A 26,287-nucleotide genomic window follows, 5' to 3' on the forward strand; every position below is an offset into this window, starting at 1 on the left:
CTAACTGATCAGTTTGTTAGTTTGGATGCGCAATATAAAACTTTAAAAGAAGATCATCATTTCACTAAAGCTAGAGAAAATAGCTACAAAGTAAAAATTAAAGCTAGTGAAATAGATATTAAAAGTCTTAAAGCAAAGCTTGCTGAAAAAATTAAAATGATTGATCTTAGCTATGAGGTTCTAGAAGAAAAAACCAAACTAATAGCTGAAAGAGAAAAACAGATAGCTGATCACCAGGTAAAAGTGGTGGAACTTAACCGGAAACTTGAACAATTCAGAAATTCCTCCGCTATACTTGATCACCTCGTTAGTGATCAAGGTTCTCCAAAAAGGGGAGGAATTGGTTATCATGAAGTTCCACCACCTTTCAATCATAATTACACTTTTAACCCTAGTAATCAGAAATCTGTCGATGTTGACTATGGTTAGACAGTTCCAGTTCAAGTTACTACTAAAGAACCAGAAGTTAGTAAGCCTGTTGCAAGTGTTAAGATTTCTGCTCCGAGTCCTGTCTCATCTAACTCGGACAAGTCTTCTGAGTCATGTGAGACAAATCAAGAGGAAGTGTTACCAAAAAGTGGAGAGAAAAAGAAAACATCTGAAAAGAAGTCTCCACTAAACCCGTATGTCCCACCATATGTGAGACAAACGGGCAGTAATACAGCCTTAACATCTAAGACAACTTTTGATAAGAAAGTTGAAAACATGTGTTGTTTTAGATGTAATCAACAAGGAAACATTGTTGCTGATTGCCCTCTGAAGCAAAAATTCAGAGGTGTGAGGCCTTCGAAATCTGAGAAAAGAGCCAACAGTAATCAATTTAATGATAAAACTGAAAACCCATCGAATTTCAGAAAATAGACTAATCCAGGTTTTCAAAGAAATAGATCTCAGTTTTTCACTGGTAACACCCAAACCATAACTAATAATTCATTTAATTCAAGACGGTTTGGATGGGCTCATAGACAATCCACAAGAAGGTATCCTGTTAGGACTCACAGAAATGATTATGATACTAACTTTGGACAGCCAAGGTACGGGATGTATCGACCCAAGACCAATCGGTCTTGGGTCCCCAGATTTTAACTCTTTGCTTTAATCGTGCAGGAACAGTTGAACAGGGCTGCCAACAATCAATGGGTTGTGGATAGCGGCTGTTCCCGGCACATGACGGGTAACAAGAAATTGTTACAAGACTGGTAACCTGTTCAAGGTGGTAGAGTGAGTTTCGCAGGAGAGAGCGGTGGAAAGATCACAGGAATTGGGACTGTGACTAACGGGAAGATGACGCTAGAGAAAGTTAACTTTGTTGAAGAACTGAAGCACAATCTGCTGAGTGTTTCGCAGATCTGTGACAAGGATTATACCGTGCATTTCACGAAGAATGAGGCGATAGTGTTGTATCCTGGTTTTAAGATACCAGAGGACTGGATTATTATAAAGGCTCCAAGAGTGAAGAATACGTATATCATGGATATGAGGTCTACTGAAATGGCCACTGAAGAATCGTGTCTTTTGTCGAAAGCGACTGAATCAGAGTCCAAATTATGGCATAGGAGAATGGGGCACATTCATCTTCGTAAGATGAACTACCTTGTCAAAAATGGGCTTGTGTTAGGGGTTCCCTTGAAGAATTTCAACTTCGAAGACAAATGCTTATCATGCAAGAAGGGAAAGCAACACAAGAAATCCCATCACACCAAGAAGGTCAATTCAATTGTTAGTACCCTAGAATTACTTCATATGGATCTCTTCGGTCCCATGAATGTAAAACGTCTAGGGGGAACATCGTACTGCTTGGTGATTACTGATGATTTTTCTCGATACTTGTGGGTATATTTCCTGAAGTCGAAGGATGAAACTGTTCAGATGGTAATAAATTTGATTACCAAAGTTGAGAACATTATGGGAAAAAGAGTTAAATACATCAGGAGTGACAATGGGACTGAGTTCAAGAACTATCAGATGGAGATCTTCTGCCTACAGAAGGGGATTGAACACCAATACAGCGCACCGTATACTCCGCAACAAAATGGAGTGGCTGAGAGGAAGAACAGGACTTTGATTGAAGGAGCCAGGACCATGCTGGCTGATTCGAAACTTCCCGTGGTGTTCTGGGCTGAAGCTGTTGCTACAGCCTGTTATATCCTTAATAGAGTGTTAACTGTTAAAAGATTAAATAAAACTTGCTATGAACTAATGCATGGGAGAAAGCCCAACTTGAGTGGTCTTGAACCATTCGGGTCCCCGTGTTCGATATTAAAGACCAATTCAAAATTTGGTGAAGTAGCCGACGAAGGAATCTTAGTCGGATACGTTGTTGGGACTCCCAACAGACGGGTCTTTAATACATCGACTAGCAAGGTTGAGGTGGTATGTAACACTGATATCACAAGTTACAAATCACCAAAACCAAGCACGGGACCCGCTGGGGTTTTCGACTATGATAGACTCTTTAAATCTTTTAACATACCTTATCTGGATTTTGCAGAAGCTGAGGAAAGAATTGCTACGAAGATGATATGCGATGAGGAAGACACTTTGGTGCAAAGACCACAGTATGATGAATGTCAGCCTTCCTCGTCAAATGCTGTCAATACCCCTGCTGCCTCTACTGAAGAGGAATTCATCAATCCGTTTCACTCTCAACATCAATCAACCATGGATGAGCTATCTTCGAACTTGGAAGATAATCTAAATGTCAGTTCGGTTCCGACTACGAGAATTCACAAAAATCACCCGTTGGAGAATGTGATAGGTGATCTGTCCGCCGGTGTACAAACAAGAAAAAGCGTGAATGAGCACACCTGTGTTTACTCAAGCATTAAAGACACGGGCATTATCAACGAATGCTTGTACACCTGCTTCATCAGCCAGATTGAATCAAAGAACTATCAAAAGGCTCTGAAGGACAGCTCGTGGGTCGAAGCCATGCAAGAAGAGTTAGCTCAGTTTAAGAAAATGGAAGTATGGAATTTGGTTGAAAAACCAAGAAATGTGCATGCGATAGGCACGAAGTGGGTCTTCAAATGTAAGAGAGATGAGAAAGGGGTTGTTATCAGGAATAAGGCGAGGCTGGTTGTTAAAGGCTTTAATCAGCAAGAGGGGATTGATTACAATGAAGTATTTGCTCCTGTGGCAAGATTGGAAGCCATTCGACTGTTTTTGGCATTTGCTGCTCATAAGGAGATGAAGGTCTTTCAGTTGGATGTGAAGAGCGTGTTCCTAAATGGTAAAGTCGATGAGGTTGTGTACGTTGAGCAACCTCCGGGTTTTCCTGACCCTGACTTTCCCGATCACGTGTACAAGCTAAGTAAAGCACTGTATGGACTACATCAGGCACCTCGTGCCTGGTACTCAACGTTATCCGATTACTTGCTTGAAAATGAGTTTGAAAGAGGTAAGATTGATAGCACATTGTTCTTCAAGAGAAAAGGAAGCGACTTTCTGCTGGTGCAAGTCTACGTGGACGACATTATCTTTGCTGCATCAAAGGTCGCCATGTGTCAGGAGTTTAAGGCCGTCATGAAGAAGAGATTTGAAATGAGTGCTATGGGTGAACTAACTTTCTTTTTAGGATTGCAGGTTGATCAGAAGAAAGACGGGATGTTCATTCATCAGACGATGTATGTCCATGATGTTCTCAAACGCTTCAAGATGGAGGACAGCACTCCATATGATACTCCAGTCTGCGTCAATCACAAATTGGGTGCTGATTCAGACAACGGTGCAGACGTGGACCCAACCCAATATCGGGCTATTATAGGTTCTTTAATGTACTTAACTGCTTCTAGGCCTGATATAATGTTTGCTGTTTGTCTTTGTGCACGCTTTCAGGCAAACCCAAAAGAATCTCATTTGAAGGGTGCGAAGAGGATACTGCGGTATCTCAAGGGCAAACCGAAGCTGGGGTTGTGGTACCCGAGAGGAGGAGACTTGGAGCTAGTCGCTTACACAGATTCTGATTATGGAGGGTGCAATCAAAGTCGGAAGTCTACAACTGGTGGATGTCAGTTTCTTGGTAGCAGATTGGTGTCGTGGCAATGCAAGAAGCAGACTTCAGTCGCAATTTCAACCTGTGAAGCAGAATACATGGCAGCATCCAACTGCTGCTCCCAGGTTCTTTGGATTCAACAACAGTTGCGCGACTATGGTCTGAATTTCTCACTTACTCCTATTTGCATTGATAACACAGCTGCTATCTCAGTAACTAACAATCCCGTGAAGCACAGTAAAACTAAACATATTGACATACGTCATCATTTTATACGGGATTGTGCTGAGAAGAAGCTGATTGAGCTCGAAAAGGTTGATACGTTAGATAATTTCGCTGACTTATTCACGAAAGCGTTTGACAAAACTAGATTTCAAAACCTTGTTGAGCTGAATGGGATGATCAATCCCGAGTAACCATGCTTTGTGTTTTTGATTAAAAAAAAAAAACGTCATTATCGCTTAGAATTATGTTGGTTGCCTCAGTTTGAAGGACATGTCTTAGGATATGTTTGGTCCTCATTTCTACCTGTAGAATATGAGGATAGCCATTAACCAGATGACTGAAAGTGACCGGGGCGGTTTATGATGAGTTTTCATTCTTTCGCTGAAAATTAGTCGATCATACTTAGTTAGAAGGACACATACTAGTATGTGGTCGGTCCAGCTGATCCATTGGATCTTCGGGATAGCCGTTAACCTGAAGACTTTGATTTGGTCGGGGCGATAGAAGTTAAATTTTTTCTTTTTGGGAAATGAAATTATTTTTCAAGTCTACTACTTCGTAAGAAGTATCTTTACTATGTTTAACAGAAAATTGATCCAACCTTGGAAAATGATAGATATACTGATTCTGTGTGCTTAACTAGTGAAGTTATTAGGCTTAAAAGTCTTTAGAACAGTCATTGTATGTCATGGTAGCTTTTTATGGTGCGTAAAAGTAGAAGTGATACTAACTAATCTACTCGATTTTTTGTGGAAACTCCTTAAGAGTTGTGCGTGTCTTCGTACATATCTTTCCGAATGATAGGCAGAAAAGCGATTACTCAGTCATACACGAGCCTGTGAATGGTCTGATTCCCTTGAAGTTAGCGTGTCAAGACACTGCAATGATCCAGATTCAGGACTTGCAGTTATTTTCTACTTGAAGTTGTGTATATATATGTTAGATTAAAAAAAAAAAAAATTTCTAGAGTTCATAATGTTAATGATTGTCAATCAAGACACAAGAAGATGAACGGGAAGCAGATTCTAAGATCGAAGAGTAATTACTACTTAATCAGACACTACGGGTCAAGGTCAATTCGGGGTGACTTGGGGAAAGCCAAATACGCCTTGAGAATAGATAGGAGGCATCATAATCTCTGAGTTGTTGCCACTTAAGTTTTGAGCTTAATTGAACCTAACTCGTATCACAGAAACGATGAAAACCATTTTAAGTATATTACCTGCTTACAACCTGTTTCTTTATGTCATAATACAGCTGAACACGGATCTGTGTGATAGTCACGTAATTAGTATGATTCCTGTTCGGATCTTTTCTAAAACATGGTAGTCCCTGTCGAGACTGAAATTTGATCCCGTGTACCTTTATTTTAAAAGTTTTTCTATTTTTGGAGTTGTATGATTTTATACCTGGTTACTTGGTCTTCATCGTATCATTTAACGCTTTAAAGGATGTTTTAAAACCTAATTGCAAATTTTTCAAATTATGGGGTTTGTTTTGAAAAATTTTAATATCAGCGAACTTCTGCATAACTTCGCCTTATAGGCGAAGTTATCCACAACTTCGCCGATACATCTGTGACCCTATATAAAGGACTTTAAAGGTCAAACTGTTCATTTATTTCAAAACCCAGCGAACTTATACTCACAGAAACCAAAGCGAAGTTATCGATCTGTTCTTATCGATCTTCTGTTGTTTTAACCTTACCTCGATTCAGATCAAATTAAAGGTGTGTAGGGTTAGATTATCATATAATCAATGTTTTTGAGGTTGATCATCGGTCGTTTCGACTCGATAATCGACCTCGTCTTTCGAAACCTTAAACACCCGATTTCAAACCTGTTTTTACGTGATAGTAAACTACTTGAACGTCTAAAACTTCATAAAATCATGTATTTCGGAGTCCTCGATCTCCAATTTCATCACCTACACGTCGTTTGATAAACCTAACTGGTGCCGATTCGGATTCAGCGAAGTTACAGTTTAGGCGAAGTTATCCGTAACTTCGTCTGAGGTTTAACTTCGCCTGATTATTGATTTTGAAACAGTTTATGATGCGATGTTGTGATTAGGCGAAGTTATCCGTAACTTCGCCTGGACCATTTTACTTAACTGTTATCAGACGAAGTTCAAGTTGAAGCGAAGTTGTTTCCCAACTTCGCCTCAACTTTAACTTCGCCTATACAGAATTGATCACAACTTCGCTCATGGTAACAGGCGAACTTGTGATTCGCTTTAACGTTTATCTAACTTAACCTGTTTGTTGCAGATATGGCTGCTGTTGCTGGAGCAGGTGGTGCAGGCGGTGATGACGGAGGTGATCAACAAAGACAGTTCTTCCCGGGTCACAACATGTATATCACCTTAGACCCGGAAGCGAGCGGAGTTGATGATTTCCGCGAAATCATCACATTCCTTTTACGCTCGAGGATATTCCACGCCATTACAACAACTCTGCCGATATCCTTACCCAACATTGAGGATTTCTGGCAGACCGTGGAATACGACTGTAGAGTCGAGCCCCCGGTGATGCGCGCAACCGTTAACAATCATATGGTTCAGTTCTCCTCTGAACATATCCGGGCGGCTCTGCGGTTTGGAAACGAGACAAGGGATGACCCGACAGAGTTTGTAGCTCCTTTCCGCGATGGAGCATTTTTGAGGATGGGTTATTCAGGTCCCTTGGGGGATTCGCAGAGAAGGAAGGGTTTTCTGCTTGACCAGTGGCGCTTTCTCATGCATGTTATGATAGTATGCATGTCAGGGAGAAAGGCGGGCACTGATGGCATGGGCGCGACCATGCAGTCAGCAATGACTGCTTTGACATACAACAAGCGATTCAGCTTTAGTCAGATGGTCTTTTACGAGATTGATCGTCAACGAAGAGCGTTGGCGCGTGAGCGGTTCATCATGTATCCAAGATTCTTTCAAATGATCTTGAATCATGTTGCTCCAACACTTCCTCAGCGCCGTCCGATCCGATATGTAGAGAGTGTGAACAAACGGATCTTCGCCCAGTGTCGATCCTCCAGTGCGAGGAGCAAACCTGAGCTTCGTCCTCGCCATACTCCACTCTTTGGGTACTTAATCAACCCGGGGTATGTGCCTGCTCGTGGGGATGAGTTTAGGGACCCGGCACCACAACAGGCAGGAGCACCTCAAGCTATACCTGCTGCTCCTGTTGTGTCACCGGAGGAGAATGTGGACCTTGATGCAGAATTTGGTGGTCAAGGATTCTTTGAAATGGATCGGGTGGATCCAGAGGAGAACGTTCAGGTCCCAGTTGAACGTGCCTCGACTGTGAATGTTACTAGAGCAGCTACAACGGTGGCTGGCTCAGATTCTGATGATGAAGTGGCAGAGGCGAGAAGGATTATGGTGACTCGAGAAAGACTACATGGGAAAAGAAAGAGAACAGATGATGATGACGAGTCAGACTATGAGGAAGAGGTACAACAGTTGATAAGAAGGTCAAGAAGGGAACGGATAGCTGCAGGATCAGGAGCCGGTGAAAGCTCTAGAGTGGTACGTTTCACTCCACCAGCACTATCCGGTATGACAATGGTTCCCTCATCCCTACAGGTTACAAGGCCAAGCGCTACGGGTGTTCCCGTAGTGGCTACATCGTCTACATTTGGCCTTCCACCCACTACTTTCCAACTTTCGACTCCCGTAATCGTTTCGTTGCCGCCTCCGACTGTTACTCCATCGGAGGTCGTGGCACGCTTTATCGAGTCGACTGTTGTGGCCACTGCAGGGCTATCGGTGACGATACCACCTGCGGTTACGTCTATTTCTACTTCTGAGGTCCCGGTGACATCGGAAATCCCTCCTCAGTACACTCAAGACATTTCACATATGAGGTTCGATTTCGATGCAACCCTCTAAGACTCAGAACGGATAGCTGCACTTGAACGGGTCGTGGCAGAACAATCAAGGGTGAATCTTATCCAGACCCAGGCTATTCAACGCCTAGTTGCAGAGAATCAGATGTAGTCGTCCCTGCTGGTAGAACATGGAAAGATCATAGATGCTCTGAAGGAGTTCTTGGCATCTCAGGGGGAGACGAGCTGTAAAGGCGACTAGTTGAGGACCAAGAGAAGGAATGATAGAGACGATGATCCCAATGCGTCGAAAGATGCAGGTGGTGAGCTACCAAGAACTACTCAAGCTCTTGGAACTTCCACAACTCAGGGGGAGTCGACATCTGCAGCTGGTGGTGATGATGTGGTGGTGGTGGACGTAGAGGAGATGGATGATAGTGTGGTTGGTGATGATGATATTCTACCGAGTGATGTGATAGAGAAAATTGGTGAAGATATTGTGATTGATTATGAGATTGAAGAGGGAGAGATAGTAGAAGAAAATATTGAGCATGACATTCCAGATGTTGAGAAAGCAGATTTGAGTGAACAGATTGGGAATGATGAGTCTGAATGGGAAGAGCAGCCTAGGTGGAAGGAAGGCTATGCTCAGTGGTTCGTCAAAACGAAGAAACCGGCGGTCCCTACAATGTTTAAGAAGAGTTACAACATTAAAGGCTATGCTGAAGCGAAGAAAGGGATTATATGCTGGATCTATGATGAGCAGTTGAGGCTCTTCGTGATTAAAAGGTATGACGGTGTTCAGTATTTTAAAAGAATGTTAAGATCGTTGAATACACTGCCGAAATGTGAAGTGAAAGACTTAGCCAGATTGGGGTTAATCAATCGAAGTGATGATAATATGGCTAGAGTCATTGGGAAAATTGTATGGAAAGAGAGTATAAAAGAGAAGAAGTTTGAGCTGTTGAAGCCACAGAAGGGAAAACTTGTTGAAGACAAGGATAGAGGTTTGAGAGCTGATGGAAAGCCTTGGATGGTCATGAAGTATAAACCGATCCGGTGTTTGAAAGAAGTACCGATGAAGCTTATGCCCAAGGATGTGCTTAAAGACCTAAAGTGGTGGTTTGTAGATTGTGAGACAGCTGAGGCGGTGATGGAAGACGAGGATGAGCAAGAGGTGCTAAGAGTTTACGATCCGATGCATTTGGTAAACTTATCACAAGCTGATCTGCAGGTGCTCAATGAGAAGAAAATCTTTTATATTCCTGCTTGGAAAGACGAAGAGAGGAAATATCAAAGAGTTGTGTCGGTTTGTGTTAGAGAAGGAGTGCATGCGTGAAGATACAAGGTTGAAGATTACAAGACACGTGTTTGAAGCTAAAGAGATGAAGCTACTGCCAAGGGGGAGTCTGTTGGTGCATGATGTCAGTAGTTCAGTGTCTAGTGTCTGTAATCGCGTTTGTAATGTTTTATGTTTTGTATAAGCGAAGTTGCTAACAAGTTCACTGATATGGGCGAACTTGTTAGTCAAGCGAAGTTAGTGACAACTTCGCCTGAACATGCCAGGCGAAGTTGTCGTGATTATATAAGCCATTTGTTACGGCTTAATATCTATCAGTTAACAGTTTACGAGTTTTCGTGTATTCGAGTCAGAGAGAGTCTGTAATCAAGTGATCTTCGTATCACGTGTTTAAGGTTGGTATACAACGTGTTTGATTATCGTGTGTTGATCGTATTGTTTTCTATACTCGTAACGTCTTACGTAGGGATTCCGCACCTGCGTAGTACGCGATATCTCGTGTAGATCCGGCTGGGAACCTACAAATGGCAGCTTGAACAACATGGTCAAGTTGATACCCCTCGTTGTTACTCGGATTTCGACCAGCTGCACTTCCTTCTCCCTCATTGTTAGTAGCTGCTTCCACTGACGGTTCTCGGACAACGCGTGGCCTGCCACGACGTCCCGTATGTCCTCCTTTTCCAGCAGCTTTCTTAGCTCCAGCCATTCGTATTCTATAAGGAAACACAAACATCATCACTTAAGGAACCATTTAGTACAAGGATAGTAAGGCTAACTGGTAATAACAGTGGCCAGCTGTGATTAGCTGATCACGCTACTTTCCGTGTCCTATACACTTCCCTTTATGAGTCTATTTGTGCTGGTTCTACTTCTAACAGTTCGACAATCAAGCAGTTCATATCACCTTATACCCCTATCCCTAGCAATTAAGCTAGCATTCACACATTCTTTATTTAGCAATTACGCAGACATTCATTCATTATTCTACTTTACATGTAAATTTAATCACGTACTTTACCTTTACTTAGCTTGCTTGAGTGACACATGGCATTCTCGTACTGGCATCTTCTTTCTTTTCTTATTTTAATCCCATTATCTGTTCGAGTCTAAGCATGTAGGATGCTTAAATCTCTCGAACTTTGCTCTGATACCAACTTGTAAGGCCCCGTTACCGGTAGCCCTACTTTGTATGTTGGATTTACTCATGAACGCAGTTCTAAATATCAGAGTTAATAAAAACTATCGCGGAATAATAAAACTTCAACCATAACATTTTACATAACCATCAAATCATGTCTTATAAAACATTCGTAGTCAATTAAAACAAAACATAATCTTTAAAACATCACAACATTTCTCCGAGATGCTAGTATCTTCGATTCCATGCCATGTGTCTTCAGTCATGCGAATTGCCTCAACCTATTTGCCTGCGTGCATACTAAAAGTCAGCTACGCTGAGTGAGTTCTAGTTAATCACATAACTTACTTTTCATACACATATACGTGCCCGAAGGTACGCATTACATACATATCAAGATCAGCATTCGTCCATACACATTCATATCTAACCATACATTATAAAGGGCGTTTCACCCTACATACCTCGGATATTATTAGGGTCCGGTACCCTCCATCCTCGGATATTATTAGGGTCCGGTCACCCTTCATCCTCGGATATTATTAGGGTCCGGTCACCCTTCATCCTCGGATATTATTAGGGTCCGGTCACCCTTCATCCTCAGATATTATTAGGGTCCGGTACCCTTTCTTCCATAGCTTCATACTATACCTGTCCTTAAATATTTTTCCTGACAATACGTGCAATCTCCGAAGAGCGTTCACGTACCATTAACATATCATACGTACATTATGCATACATCATAAATATTCATAGAGCGTTCACGTACCATTAACATATCATACGTACATTATGCATACATCATAAATATTCATACGTGCATCTTATCTTACATCATACATAGCAATCACGTCTTTAGCTACCACCTGACGGTACATGCAATATCCGAAGATCGTTCACGCACCGTCAAACAATCATCATACATAAATCGTACAAGGCATACACTTACCACTTAAGGTAAGTGTATTAATTATCACATCGAGTATGCACACAGCCCCGAAAACATAACAAGGAAATAGGGCTAGAAACTCACCTCAATGCGGTTGCGTTCACCGTTTACGGTTATTCCCTTCTTGAGCTGTGCACGACTAACTGTATAATAATTATACGTATTAATAGACTATCACTACACATATTTTCTTTCTAGTTTAATTATTACCCTCAACGAACGGGGGTCCGGGGGCAGCGGGGTTCTAGGGGCGGCAGCCCCTAGCGGGGTCCAAGGGGCAGAGCCCCTGGCTGGGGTTAAGCTTCCAGGTCAGATTGGAAAAATTTTATTTTCATTAACTGTCTTAACACATTTTCTATTAGGATTTTGAATCATTAAATAATTTGCTACTTAAAATCCAAGGGCTTCTTTGTAATTAAATCATTCTTTTCTAAGTCCAGGGACTGTTCTGTCATTCTATCAAACTTCTGGTTCGTTACTTGGTTCTTAACGAATTGTGTTATCTTAACGAACTGATCCATGCAGCGAATTGAACCCTTTAACGAACTAGTTATTAAGCGAACTGGATCCTATAACGAATCAGTCCATAGCGAACATGTCCACATAGCGAATCAGTCCAGGTAACGCACTGGACCTTCTAATTCGTTGTTTCCTTAATGAATGACTATAACGAATTGGGGGTTAACTCGTTATCTTCTCCTTAACGAATCTGGACGCGAACTAAGGCCAGTTCGTTATTCTTTCCTCAGCGAATCAACTTAACGAATTGAACACGAACTGTAGCTAGTTTGTTATGTTCCCATAGACGAACCAGCTAGCGAATCACCTTTAATTCGTTAAATCCCCGTAGCGAACTAGGGTTAGGTCAGGGAATGTCAGAACATTCCCTGACATCCTCATATTAACTTTTCTGGCGCCGCCGCCGGAAAACCGCGAACACATCGGAAAAATGAGTTTTAACTCGTTTTTCACCATTTTTCGTCCCGTTCTATCCAGATCTGAGCTAGGGTGACCCCTAAGCTCATCATAGGTTCGGATTATACCCGATTCCACCCGGATCTCGTGACTTAAACGGTTTAACGGTGTCGGCTCGTCGTTTCGTGACTATATCTAACGGGTTTAAGCTCATACAATAATAAACTTTCATTACCTCGGGTCGGTGCTCGGATTCTTTCTTGGTTTCGGATAGAGAGAGACTAGAGAGAGAGAGAGAGCTTAAGTGTGTGTTTTGAATGGTGTATGGAATATGTGTAAATGAGGAATTTAGTGGTGTTTATGGTTAATATATTTAGGGATCATGGGCTTAAGCCCATGGTCTTTCCTTCTTTCTTTTCATAACCCAAGTCCATAACCCATATCCATTCACCCAACACTAGCCCAACTCATATTCTAATCATCTAAACCGATAACGACCCACTATCAAATAAACGAAATTTATTTTATCATTATAACCAAAAGCAGGATGTTACAATTGGTCAATCAGTATCTTATTTGGAGAATGTTGCATGTTGAATGAATTTCGGTTAAGTTGCAGCCTATGTTTTGAAACTTTCTCTATGGTTTTTGGCTATGATGATGCTCCGGTCTTTGGCGTGGCAACATTTGTTGCAGCCATGTACTGGACCTGAGCCTCTGTTAACAACCCCGCGCCAATTTTGTTAATACGTATACCAAATATTCATTTATAATATTACAGTTTTGTCTATCTTTGTGCATTCGCAGTTGTAACTTGGCCTTCTAATGTTTGTACACTGTTGATCTCATCTTGCTTAACTTTTAAAAGATGCTAATTGTATGTATACAAATTTGTTCTCTACGGTTTGTGGTTGTGATGATGATCAGGTTTCTAGCGTGGCAACATGTGTTGCAGTTGCTGCCATGTACCTCCGGACCTGAGCCTCGGTTAACAAGATGAATTTGTAAGCTACATTTGTCTTTTACTCATATCTAACACAGAAGTTAAAGGTATTGTCACTACAACATCTTAAAATATGTATTTCAATTAACTATCCAAGTATCCTTAATTGAAGTTTGAACTATGTATTCATTTTTGAGAGCTAATATATGTCAAATGCTTGACTTTTAAACTTGCAGGATGAATATTTTGGCTAAAACTTCAGTTACTACTCTTTCATCATTAATGGTACGTATATTTGTTTGATATATGTTTAATTGTGCTATTTTTGTTTTGAGTAGTTAGAATTGTGGCCCCTAAGATGAAATTGTACTCTATTTGTCAACGCTTATTGAGTATGCACGTTGCATTAGTTACATGAACATATGAACTTATTTTTTGGGTCACATTTAATTCTTTTTTAAAATAGATGAACACAAATGACCCTATAAGAACGATAAAAAAAGTAATGGAATTACTTCGCATTTCCGTGTTTGATCTCTTCCATGGCGGCCACCTTGCCTGATGGTTTGTTGAACATTGATATCAAGTTGCTCCGAACCGACATTACTCAATTCCTAACCGCCATCCTCATTGGAACAATGTAAATGTCTCATCTTTAAAAAAATTAACTGATTATCATTATTTTTATTGACAATAACAATAACACAATAACTAATACCTAATAACAGATAAACAAAACAATGATAATAATAATAATTTGTGCAGTTTGGCCAACATTTGAGCTACTGCACTTTTCAAAGAGGTAGACACAACAGATTTTGGTGAAGCTGGTGTTAGTGCAACAACCAGTGTTATACACTGTTGGAAGCATCCAATTCTCAAATCATTTGCGATTTCCTGTAGCTGGCTTTGTCCACACCAATTTTTGAAATGTATTATTGATTTAGGTACGTTTTTGTATCATTTGCTTCTATTTGAGATGAATTTGTGTTACTTTCTGGAAATCACAAACTACTAACTTGAAAGGCTATTGTAATGCGGTGCTCAAAAGGGCTGTGATATACAAATAGATGTTGTAGTATTATTTGCAGCAAACCCTTAATATTCAAAAATTTACGTGCTCTTCATGTTTGATCTTTTTGGTAACATCTTAGAAATGTCTTTTATAGCTTGCAGGAACTGATTTTGGTCAACCTTAAAGGTTTGGTCTTGCAAATGATCTATGGTATAAGAATTGGATGTCAAGCTCCAGTACAAGATATGAGGTTAGCAATATAAGGATTTCTCTTTTCTTTATTCAGGTAGCAAATTAAGTATGTTACCTATATAGACTGAAATTAGGATTGTTTTCAGTCTTGATTGACAGAATTTGTAGAAGCATCACCAAAAGCCAAAGCGGCGACAAATCTTCACAATTTCTTTGCATATGTTGTAGCCTGGGTTGACACTAAAAAGTTTAAGGTGCGTTCTTTCACATACATATTTATGGTAAATCGCGAAACTAACTTTGCTTTTTTACATGAATTTGACTTCATTTTTGGCAATGTTGACTTTTGATCATAATTGGCTTTTGCTTTGCAGACAGGCGTATGGACCAAATTAGAGATATGGAAAGAACCTATGGTGGTGTTTGGTCTTTAGACTTTATAGTTATAATTTTAAAGTTGTATGTTTTTTCCCTTTGCATACATATAGTTAGTTGTGTGAACCGAACAAAGTGTTTACTTTGTCTTAAATCCTGACCAGTTTTCCAAATTCTAATCATGAAATGCCTTCAGTTTGTTTTTTAAAAAAACCGTATTCATCGGTTAGGCCTAGAAGCCAACGTCAAAGCTCTCCACTTATTGATCGTCATCTAAACCCTGTCGCATCGCGGCGGGTCACCCTACTAGTTCTTGTTTAAATTTGGCCCATGAGCTTTTAGCCTTTTATGACGTTGCTCAAAGGATACGATACGTAAACTACTGAACTCATAATGTGTTTTCATGAAGACAGTACCCATCAAACTCAAACAATGCATGTATGATTTGTCAAGAAAATAATTATATACCTTACTTTACGTTCTATAAAGTAAATCATTTCAAATATCCCTAATAACCACTTATCAAAGATGTTTCTCTCCATTGATACACAAATACTGAGTCGAGTTGGGTATAAACGCCACATGTAATTTTTTAATAAGTTAAACAAAATTTGAAAATTATTTAAACCAAAATTTACGTTAGACCTTTTTATTTTGGGAGTTTAACCAAATCCAAATCGTTTAAATATGGAATTTCTATTTTTATATTGCTTGTTTCACTATTTTGTCAAAAATAATACTTGGTATACCTACTTAACCAAACTAGTTTGTATAAAATACAGAGTTGGCGACGACTGTCACAGAAGTCATCAAACTCTACATTCTCGATAGAATACACTCCACATTACGATTACATCTCATGTAATCTTTCATTTCCTCAATTTTTCTTTTTATGTATCTAGAGATAGTTGTAATTGAGGTTTGATTTTACCCAATCAAATAATAGGGGTTAGGTTTAAACATGTACAATTTTGTATATTGTGTTGGTCAAATATCACTAAAATTTTATCTTAGAATTCAACGAGGGAATAAAATATATTTGAAACTTTAATAAACTGTTTATTAATCAAAATACAATTTGATTTTGACTTATACCAGGTGATGAAATTCTTAAGAGAAAATTATGATTTGTGTTCCTGTGCTTTATGGGAGAGGCACTATGCATGTTCAATTCTTATATGATTGATATATGTCCTCGTATTTTTCTGACAGACCTTTTTGTGCCCTTTCATTTGTTGATTGTCAGTTGACCATCAGATTAATCAATTTTAGCAAGGGCAATTTGGTAATTATATAAATAATAATAATAATAATAATAATAATACTAGTAAGCGAAAATTATGATTTGTACCCATGTGCTTTATTGACGGGTGCACGTTACGTCCCTTTTCCTCCCTTTTTCCGACCCCAAATCACCACCACCGTCACCTGAGCACCTAACCCGTCACACCACCACAACCTCACCCATCGCACCACCACCACACCACCCAAGTCAACACCCGATCTACCCAAGTCAACACTCGCCGAACCTTCAATCACCACCAATCCCCACCGCTTCGTTATTGTTAATCACTAATTTTTCCGGTTAACTTGTATATGGTGATAAGTTTCGTGTTGAAGTATTGGTATAATTTGGTTAAAATGTAAAAAAGAACTAGTTACCTGTTGAAATTCCGGTCTTATTTGCTTCAAAAGTTAAAAAACCAAGTTCTTATAAGTTTCGGGTTGAAGTTTTGGTATAATTTAGTTAAAAAGTTTTTTAAAAACTAGTTTAGGATTGAAGTTTTGGTATAAGTTGATTAAAAAAAAAACTAGTTTCAGGTTGAAATTTTGGTCTCAGTTGGTTAAAAAGTTAAAAAAAAAAGTTTTTATAAGTATAATGTTGAAGTTTTGGCGTAATTTGGTTAAAAAGTTAAAAAAAAACAAACATTTTCAAGTTTTGGGTTGAAGTTTTTATAAGTTTAAGCACAAATTTTATAAAACTTTTTGCGGGGCAAAAATGATGTTTCCAAAAACTTTAAGTTTCAAATCTAAATATAATCAGTCGGAGGGAGGCATACTGAAACCTCCTATAGTACACGGATGCGAAGTGGGCATCATAAAGGGGTATTATAGTCATTTAATGGTTCTGTGGGGTGGAAAACTGATCGATGGGCCCAAAAAAGTCTGCCGAAAAAGTATAAGGGCATATACCAAGCAATTTCAAAATTTAATGACTAGTGTAGGGAAGTGATGAGTGAGTAAAAGAATGTGTTTTCAATGTTTAATAATGTGTGTCTTATTTGTTTATATATATCGAACACGAGTACTTGGAGTGTTTTTATAATTGCAGGTGCTCGTAACGCTTAATGGAACTAATTCGGAGCACTAAGAATAGGAAAAATCAAGTTATGGATGAAGAGAAGCAACTGGGGTTTTGGAAAGGCGAACAAGTAGCAAGATAAAGAGAAAATGAAGATTTTGGTTTAAGGCCACCGTAAGCTACGATGGAGGATTTACACAGAAGAGCCGTAAGGTAGAGACTGATGGTTGTAAGCTACTGGCCCGCCTTAAGCTACGGTGGCATTGCCGTAGCTTATGGCAGGGCTGGCTAGATTTTATAAAAATTGCTAATATATGCCATATTTAATCATGGGAGAGTGGGGAGGGGGTGGGGGTATCAGTGAGGGCATTGAAACCTATAAGGCCAAATCATACCACTCGTCATACGAATCAAAAGCATTAAGTGGTCAACGTCGTCATTTCAATGGCTAACTCCTCTCTTATAATCGAATTTACGTTGATTTGTGGCTAAATTCAGTTTGTCCATGATTTTCATTTGGATGAATAATCAGAAAAAGAAAATCCATGGTGATTCATGAATATAAAACTATCCACTCCAAAACTTCATTCTTTTGTGACATTGTTTAAATATGAAAATCAATGGCGATTTATTTGGGAAAGGAATATAATGGTGATCCATGAACAATGAATTTCAAATTTATATCTCGTCTCATATGATGTTATAAAATTTAGAATTTTATGTTTTTGTATTCAATCACTTATAGTTGTTATGAGGACTTTAAGGTGTTGTTTGTTTTTTAAGATGTAAAATGTCTGCAGTCTACGGACCATATCTGTAGATGTCTGTAGCAGAAGAGGTGGACCAACCTCTACCGTCTGCAATAAGAAGACTGTTTTTTTAACACGTTTGCAAACTGTTAAAATAAACAAAAAATTATATAAATTGAATTTTTAAACATAAAGAAGGTCTTCAAACTTAAACTTTATGCAAAACTAATGGAACAAGATCTTCATTAAACCTAAATTTTCTATAATTTTTTTTCAAAAAAAAACTAATAATAATTCAATAAATCAAATTCTAAAAAAAAACTAATAGTAATTCAAAAAATCAATTTTCGAGTTCCATTTCTGAAAAACGAATCTGAACCGGAAAAAGGTTCTTATTAAGAGTCGGCGATAAGGGTTTCATACAAGTCTTCTGGGTGTTCTTTCCAAATTTATGGTTTGATAGACTCATTTGGGTAAACATGACATCAATAATAAACACGACATACAAATATACGTAAAGTACACAAATTAACAAAATTATTATACTTGGAGTTGTGGATGTGTGGTAGTGGGCGGCGGAGGTGGCGGACCTACGGAGGTGGCAGTTGGGTGACGAAGGGCGGCATAGGTATGGGGTGGCCGAAGAGGGGTCGGCAGAGGCAAGCGATAGGCGGCAGAGGTGTGGGGTGGCTGGAGAGGGGGCGGCACAGCAGGGGAGGAGTGGCGGAGGTGTGTAACATCCGGAAACTCTAATAGATAATAGTAAAATAAGATTATTTGGTGTTGGGAAAATCATATATTTTGAATAAATATATAACAGGTAAGGTAATGAACGTAGGAATAAACATGAACTTAGGGTAGGAATATGGGCCTAGGGTCCATTGGCTTGAGGTATAAAAACCTCCTAAACCCCCTAAACATTAGGTCTCATATTCTCCACCCTTTCCATATTTGCCAAACACATTAAAAAACACACACTTCTCCATAATATCTAATACAAGTTCAAAAACAAGATCCAACCGTTGAGTATTCGTTTGTATCAAAGTAGTGAGGGAGATCAAGACTTAGTAATATACAAGATTCAAGTTTTGAACCAAGCTAAAAAGGTATGTTTTATGCATAAAAGTTTGATTCGTTACGTTTGGTTCGTTAAGAATTTTAAGATCTAGCTAAGTCAGGTTGTGTAAATCGATAAAGGTACAAACTTTATCCTAAATGAGCTAGCTAGATCTTAGATGAGAATAATAATAATAATAATAATAATAACAATGATAATAATAAATAACAACAACACAATTAGTAATAATAATAATAAAAGGAAGTAAAGAAAGAAAGTTAGTAATAGCATGAGATAAGGAATTTAATAATATGCTGGATTACCATACAAGCATGGGTGACCTGATGGTTAAACAATTGTCGCCCAGGTTTGAATCCCGAACCCCGAACATATATATAAGGGAGCAGCGATGCAGCTGGGCTTGCCTAAGGTCCAAATAGGTTAAGCGAACGCTTGGGCCGAACCCAGAAGCCCATGTCCGAACAATGATAAGCGAATCCATTGAACCCATGATTCGAACACTAAAACCCAAACACCGAACCACGAACAAGACCCGAATAGTGAAACCCGAATACAGATCCGAACATCGAACGTACAATATAATAAAAAGTGGAGTAAACACATGAGCATGTTAGCCAACATAGTTGGGTGGTTAAGGTCTATGAGTTTTAGATCGTAAGTCCTGAGTTCAATTCTCATCTCCAACAAACCTTTTTTTATCCAAACTAACTAACCCCGTTAGCCTCATTCATTAATTCCGTTAAGTTCCGTAGCTAAAGTCCAATGTTGTAAAAGTAGGTCTCTAAGGCCGAGTACTCCCCGAGTACTCGCTACAAGGTATGTCACCGATGAGAGTTTCTTTAATTCCGCCTAGTTACTAAAAAGCGATCAATTGTTGTCAACCTAAGCCAGAATCGCATCTAGTCGGTCAGCTTGAGCATATTTTGATTTAAAAAATAAAACATAATTCATATTTCTATAATATTATAAAAAGAATATCACTTTTTTAAGTTAATGATTAGCAAATTTTATAATAAATTAATATTTAGAAATGTATTTCTCTTATTTATATTGATTTTCTCTTATTTTTTTTACAAATATTAGTATACTTATTATATTTGACATATATATGATGTAACATCCTCAAAATTTCGATCCCAAATTTGACAACTTAGGAAAGTTGAAGGATAAAAAATAATCTCAAAATAAGTAATGAGAAAACTTAGATAAAGAAAATATAATCATTTTATGTTAAAGAAATAAGAAAATAAAAACATTCCATAAAGAGAATCATCTCATGTTAAGGGTATGGAAGAAAGAAAACCCATCCCACATGGAAAGATGCAAATAAGTGTAAGCATTCCACATGGGTATAAATAAGGAATATAAAATCCATCTCACATGGAAAGTGATAAAGAAATAGAAGCTCTTTATAAGGAAGAAAGTTTCTATAGTAATATTCTTTTATGCCAATCATGCACCAAGTGGTTCTAGCGGAGGGTGCAGAGCACCTGACGCGGACGGGCTCGGACGATAGCGAAGGCGACAGCAAAGGGCGTTGGGCGCAATTTGGTGCTTTGATGGCGCACTTTGCACTTCGCACGCTCGTATCGCCGCGAGCCGCTTGAGAGCCGCCCTAGTATTTTTGGACATTGCGAGTTAGACCCTGACATGACAAGTTACCAGAAGACAAGGGACCAAAAATGAAAAAGACTGTATATAGGGACCCATCGCGATACGCGATGAGTCCAAGAACGAGGCCATCGCGATACGCGATGGTCCGTTATGACTTAGCGACACGTGTCGCATCCGTGTGACACGTAGCATATGTGTCAGGCCACGTGGTGACACGTGGCACACTCTGAACTATATGAGTCATCGCGATACGCGATGGCCATAAGAAAGGGTCCATCGCGTATCGCGATGGGACCGGATTTCAGCTATATATAGAAGAGTTTACGGCTCATTCAACTCACACCATATCACTCTCTCTAGAATTACTCTCTCTACCTCGATTTCCGTGCCCTGACCCAACAAATCATAAACGAGTAATCTGTACCATATACCGACGACACCTCGAAGTTCGTGCCGAAAAATCCTGACGACCGGTGCACCTCGTTTTGCGTGCCGAACTCGTAACACGTAACGACCTCGTAATGCATGCCAAGCTTCGAAGTTCCGCCAATTAAAGTCTTAGTACGTGACATAGAGTAGAAGTGCTGCTCGTACAAGTTAGGCATATAAACTTCATATACCCGCATAAGGTATGGGTTCTGCCTAAGTTATTATTTTATCATTATATGGCTATGACCCTAGTCAGGGGTATAGCCTAGAACTTGATCAAGATTTATAAATACAAAGATTAAGTTAAAATAATGTTTCTCTAAAAAGTAAGAAAGATGGAATTTTAAATAAATGACGATATAGTTATTATATTATTTCTTCATTATTAAGAAACATAAAAGATATTATACAAATGATAAAGATAATTGATGTTTCTTCTTGAAGAAGAAACACATCATAAACATTTCTTCTTGAACAAGAAACATAGCATATGATTAGCCATTAAAGAAAAAGATTTCAGATCTAGTGTCTTAATCAAACAAAAGATCAATCAAAGTTTAAAGCTATCAAAACCAGACTAAAGGTCTATAGCCAGATTAAAAGATGACCCATGTATTTATATAAACCTATTTCATTATAGGTCAATCATCCATTCATTCACAAAGGTTTTCAAACGAGATCACCACATCATTCAGAACAGACAGTCACAGGTGAATACGTTAAACCTTTTTCAGTCAAGATAAACGGGTTGTTTATCTTAAACAAAGTCAGTCAAATAAAGATTTATGGGATTACGTGATCCCTATTAAAATACAAGATAGAAAATAAAAGCAACTCAGACCAAGTACACATGTGTCTGGATCCAAACATAATTAATTAATCTAGTCTATCAATCAAGGCTACGTGACCACAGACTAGAGATCATAATAAAAGTTCTCCAATGGGCGTCAGTTCCCGGAGAACCGTAATTGTGTGTGTATGGCAGTGGCACAATCCCAGAAATAAAAGACGTTTCTGCTGAGTGTGTTCAAGAAAACTATCTTGTCAATCAAAGAAAGATTTACAAAATGTTTTTAGAGTCAACGATTCACCAGCATATCGCTGACGTATTTTTCCCAACATTTTAGGAAATAAAGTTAGCACAGGTAGCAAGGATTTATAGCCACTCAAAAAGATAGATGCTCGCAAGGTAGAGATTGCTCAGGTTTTAAATCATTAAAATATTATAAACAATATTTAAACATGATTTGTAAAATCAAACAAGGTTTATAAATCAAACACTCAGATATTTATTATCCGAGGAGCCTTTCAAATTAATTAGTATTTTATTATAATTAAAGGTTTCAAAATATATTAATATTTTATTTTAAAATAAAGACTTCCGCTAAACTCTGATATAAAACAGGTACCAACTATTGGTCACATGCCTAGGCCCTAAGTCGGGGGTGTGACATATAATATTCGAAAATTAATTATCTTTATTTTTACAGTTTCCGAGTACGCTCCGAGTACTCCCTGAGTACTCCGAGTACACCCAACTCCCCAGTTGTCTGCCTAGGGTCCGCCTAGCGACTTTTGCAACCTTGGCCACATTAAATCTAATATGTGTCTTGGGAAGACCGATTCCTACAATCTCCCACTTGCACAAGATACATAGAAGCTTGACGCAAGTAGCAAATACCGCCTAACAACGGTTTACTACCCCTAATACGTATGACAAAGTGACATTCAATAACATCATCCCCTTCAAGTCCCTTACTTGAAATGATTTAGGTGAATCTATCATTTATCCTTTTGCCACAGTTGTCATATCAAATCTAAAGACACAGAATGATCATTCTTTGTTAATTTAACTTAGAAGGACTTAGACATCTCACTCTCAATGAATAAGAGGGACAAATCCCCTATTGACTACATACGTCTCTCACAATCACCTAGTATCATACCCAATCTTAGCCTTATGTACCGTCATGTTTCAGAACAGCAAAGAACTAAGTCAAAGCATAATATTTGGTGAATATCAAGACCCAATATGTATCTCGGGTTGGAGGATACTATGATATTCGTCTTTACTCAAATTTACTTATGACCACAAATCACAAGGATTCCATGCAGTAACATTTGAGGGCGGGTCAGTCCAATATTTATATCACATAAATATTTATGAACCTTGGTAGCAAACCCTTTCTCTATATTCATACCTTATGAATATCCACCAATCCAAGTTCATAATAGTCTTACCTTCATATTTGTTCCCACAAATATGAATGACTACAGACATTTAGAATAATTAACTTATTCACGGATTTAAACATGCTAAAATGGAACATAACTCAAAAGTCATAATCATAAACCATAATCATATGAATGAGTCAAAATAACAATTGTTCCGATATCCAAATACAAAATAGATCAATCCAATCACTAGAATATCGAAGTCCTAAGGCGCAAGTATAACCCTCATGCTTCAGCCTTTCAAGGAGCTTCGTGAGTGTATCCGCAATGTTTTGATCGGTGTGAACTTTGCGAATACATATCTTTCCCTTTTCAACTTCATCCCTTATGTAGTTGAATCTCCGCTCAATGTGCCTTGTCTTTTGATGTGCACGAGGTTCCTTGATTTGAGCAATCGCACCCTCGTTGTCACAAAAGATCTCTAGAGGGTCCTGAATGGTATGGACCACCCCTAGGTCGGCAATGAACTTTCTTATCCACGCAGCTTCTTTAGCTGCCAATTAGGCGGAGATGTATTCCGATTCAGTGGTGGACAATGCTACCACATCTTGTTTTGCGCTCGTCCAAGAGATAGCTCCACCATTCATAACGAAAACATATCCCGATTGTGATCGAGAATAATCTAGATCAGTTTGGAAACTCGCATCCGTGTAACTCTTTACAACGAGTTCCTCCTCACCAAAGCCATATATTAGAAACATATCCTTAGTCCTTCTAAGGTATTTCAATATGCTCTTAACCGCCATCCAATGGCTACTTCCCGGATTTTGTTGGTATCGACTTGTCATGCTCAAAGCGCATAACACATCCGGTCTAGTGCATATCATGGCATACATGATGGATCCTATCGCCGAAGTGTATGGGATTCCTTTCATTTTCTCTTGCTCATCCTTTGAGATTAGACATTGAGATGCACTCAATATCGTTCCTCTTTGAATAGGTACCAAACCTTTCTTAGAGTTCTCCATCTTGAACCTTTTTAATATTTTATCAATGTATGCACTTTGGTTTAAACCTATCAACCGCCTTGATCTATCCCTATAGATCTTTATTCCCAAAATATAGGCGGCTTCTCCAAGATCTTTGATGGAAAAACAACTCCCAAGCTAGGCTTTTACACCTTCCATGGTTGGAATGTCATTCCCAAACAAAAGTATGTCATCAACATACAATACTAGGAAAGTAATGATGCTCCCACTAGCTTTCTTATACACACAAGCCTCATCAGCGTTCTTGATGAATCCAAATTTCTTGACTTCTTCATCAAAACGGTGATTCCAACTTCTAGATGCTTGTTTCAATCCATAGATTGATTTCTTTAACTTGCATACTTTATTAGGATGTTGTGGATCGACAAAACCTTCGGGCTGAACCATATAGACATCCTCTTCAAGATGTCAATTTAGAAAAGAGGTTTTGACATCCATTTGCCAAATCTCATATTCATAATATGCGGCTATGGCAAATAATATCCTAATAGACTTTAGCATTGACACGGGCGAAAAGGTCTCATCATAATCAACCCCTTGAGTTTGAGTAAAACCTTTTGCTACAAGTCTTTCTTTATAAGTATCCAAGTTTATATGCAAATCGGTTTTTCTTTTGAAAACCCACTTACTTCCAACCGGTTTGGAGTTAAGAGGTGGTACAACCAAATCCCATACTTGGTTGTCGTGTTTGGATTGCATCTCAACGTTCATAGCTTCAAGCCATTTGTCACAGTCGGATTGTGACATTGCATCATGGTATGTGGTGGGTTCATCCGAATCTACCACATAGCATCTATCCATGAAAAATACATATCTTTCGGGAGGATTACTAATTCTACCAGATTTTCGAACATTTTGTGTGTCTTGATCAACCATTTGATCATTCCTAACAACCTCTTGTTGAGTGCTAGTATCAACCAAATGTGTATCGGCTTGTGGCTATCGATCTTCCTCGAGTTCCACCGTTCTACAAGTTCCTTCCATAAGGAACTTAGTTTCCAATAACTTGGCCTTTCGAGCAATGAACACTTTTTGCTCGGTTGGGTTGTAGAAATAATATCCCATAGAGTCTTTGGGATATCCTACAAATATACACTTAGTGGATCAGCTTTCAAGTTTGTTTTGGGTGTTGTGCTTAACATAAGCCTCACAACCCCATACCTTTGAATATGATAATGATGGAGCCCTTCCATGCCATATTTCAAAAGGTGTCCTGTCCACTTTCTTAGTTGGTGCCATATTTAGAATACAGGCTGCCGAGAGCAATGCAAAACCACAAAATGATAGAGGCAATGTGCTTCTAGCCATCATAGATCGAACCATATCCAATATAGTTTGATTCCTCCTCTCGGACACACCATTATGTTGTGGTGTTCCAGGTGGGGTGAGTTGTGAGATGATTCCACAACTCTTAAGATGATCTTGAAAAGCATCAATAAGGTATTCACCTCCTCTATCCGAACGAAGTTCTTTGATGGCTTTATTGAGTTGATTTTCTACTTCATTTTGGAAGACTTTGAACATTTCAAAAGCTTCATCTTTGTGTCTTAATAAGTACAAATACCCATAACAACTATAATCATCGATAAAGGTAATGAAGTATCTTTCACCATTCCTTATCATTTCCTTAAAAGGTCCACATACATCCGAATGTATGATGCCTAATAAGTCTTTTGCCCTTTCGTTAGTTCCACTAAAGGGTTCCTTGGTCATATTTCCTTGTAAACAAGATTCACACTTATCAAATGAATCATCATTTGATTCCAAAAGACCATTCTTTTGAAGTGTACTTATGCGACCCTTGTTTATGTGACCAAGGAGACAATGCCAAAGATAAGTCTTACTCAAATCCATTTTGAGTTTCTTGGTGTTTGATTGGTACAACATGTTATAAAAGGATGTGTTATCATGAACTAATTCGTAAATGCCGTTAGACGACATCGCTTTAACATAAAAGACATCATTCATGAAAACACAAATACCATTGTCTACAAACTTCAAATCATAACCACATTGTCTTA

At 38.8% G+C, this 26,287-nt stretch overlaps 1 long non-coding RNA gene across 1 annotated transcript; it reads left to right on the forward strand.

The window, feature by feature from the left end:
* Nucleotides 1-14,058: 14,058 nt before the first annotated feature.
* Nucleotides 14,059-14,776, forward strand: LOC143637070 (uncharacterized). The gene is made up of 3 exons (XR_013154366.1): nt 14,059-14,235; nt 14,458-14,553; nt 14,642-14,776. It is a non-coding gene; the product is annotated as an uncharacterized LOC143637070 (long non-coding RNA).
* The last annotated feature ends 11,511 nt before the right edge of the window (nt 14,777-26,287 follow it).

Source organism: Bidens hawaiensis, unplaced genomic scaffold, assembly GCF_021521415.1.
Source record: "Bidens hawaiensis isolate Kalapana, Puna unplaced genomic scaffold, B.hawaiensis_p1.1 tig00008123_1, whole genome shotgun sequence".
Taxonomy (NCBI): Eukaryota; Viridiplantae; Streptophyta; class Magnoliopsida; order Asterales; family Asteraceae; genus Bidens; species Bidens hawaiensis.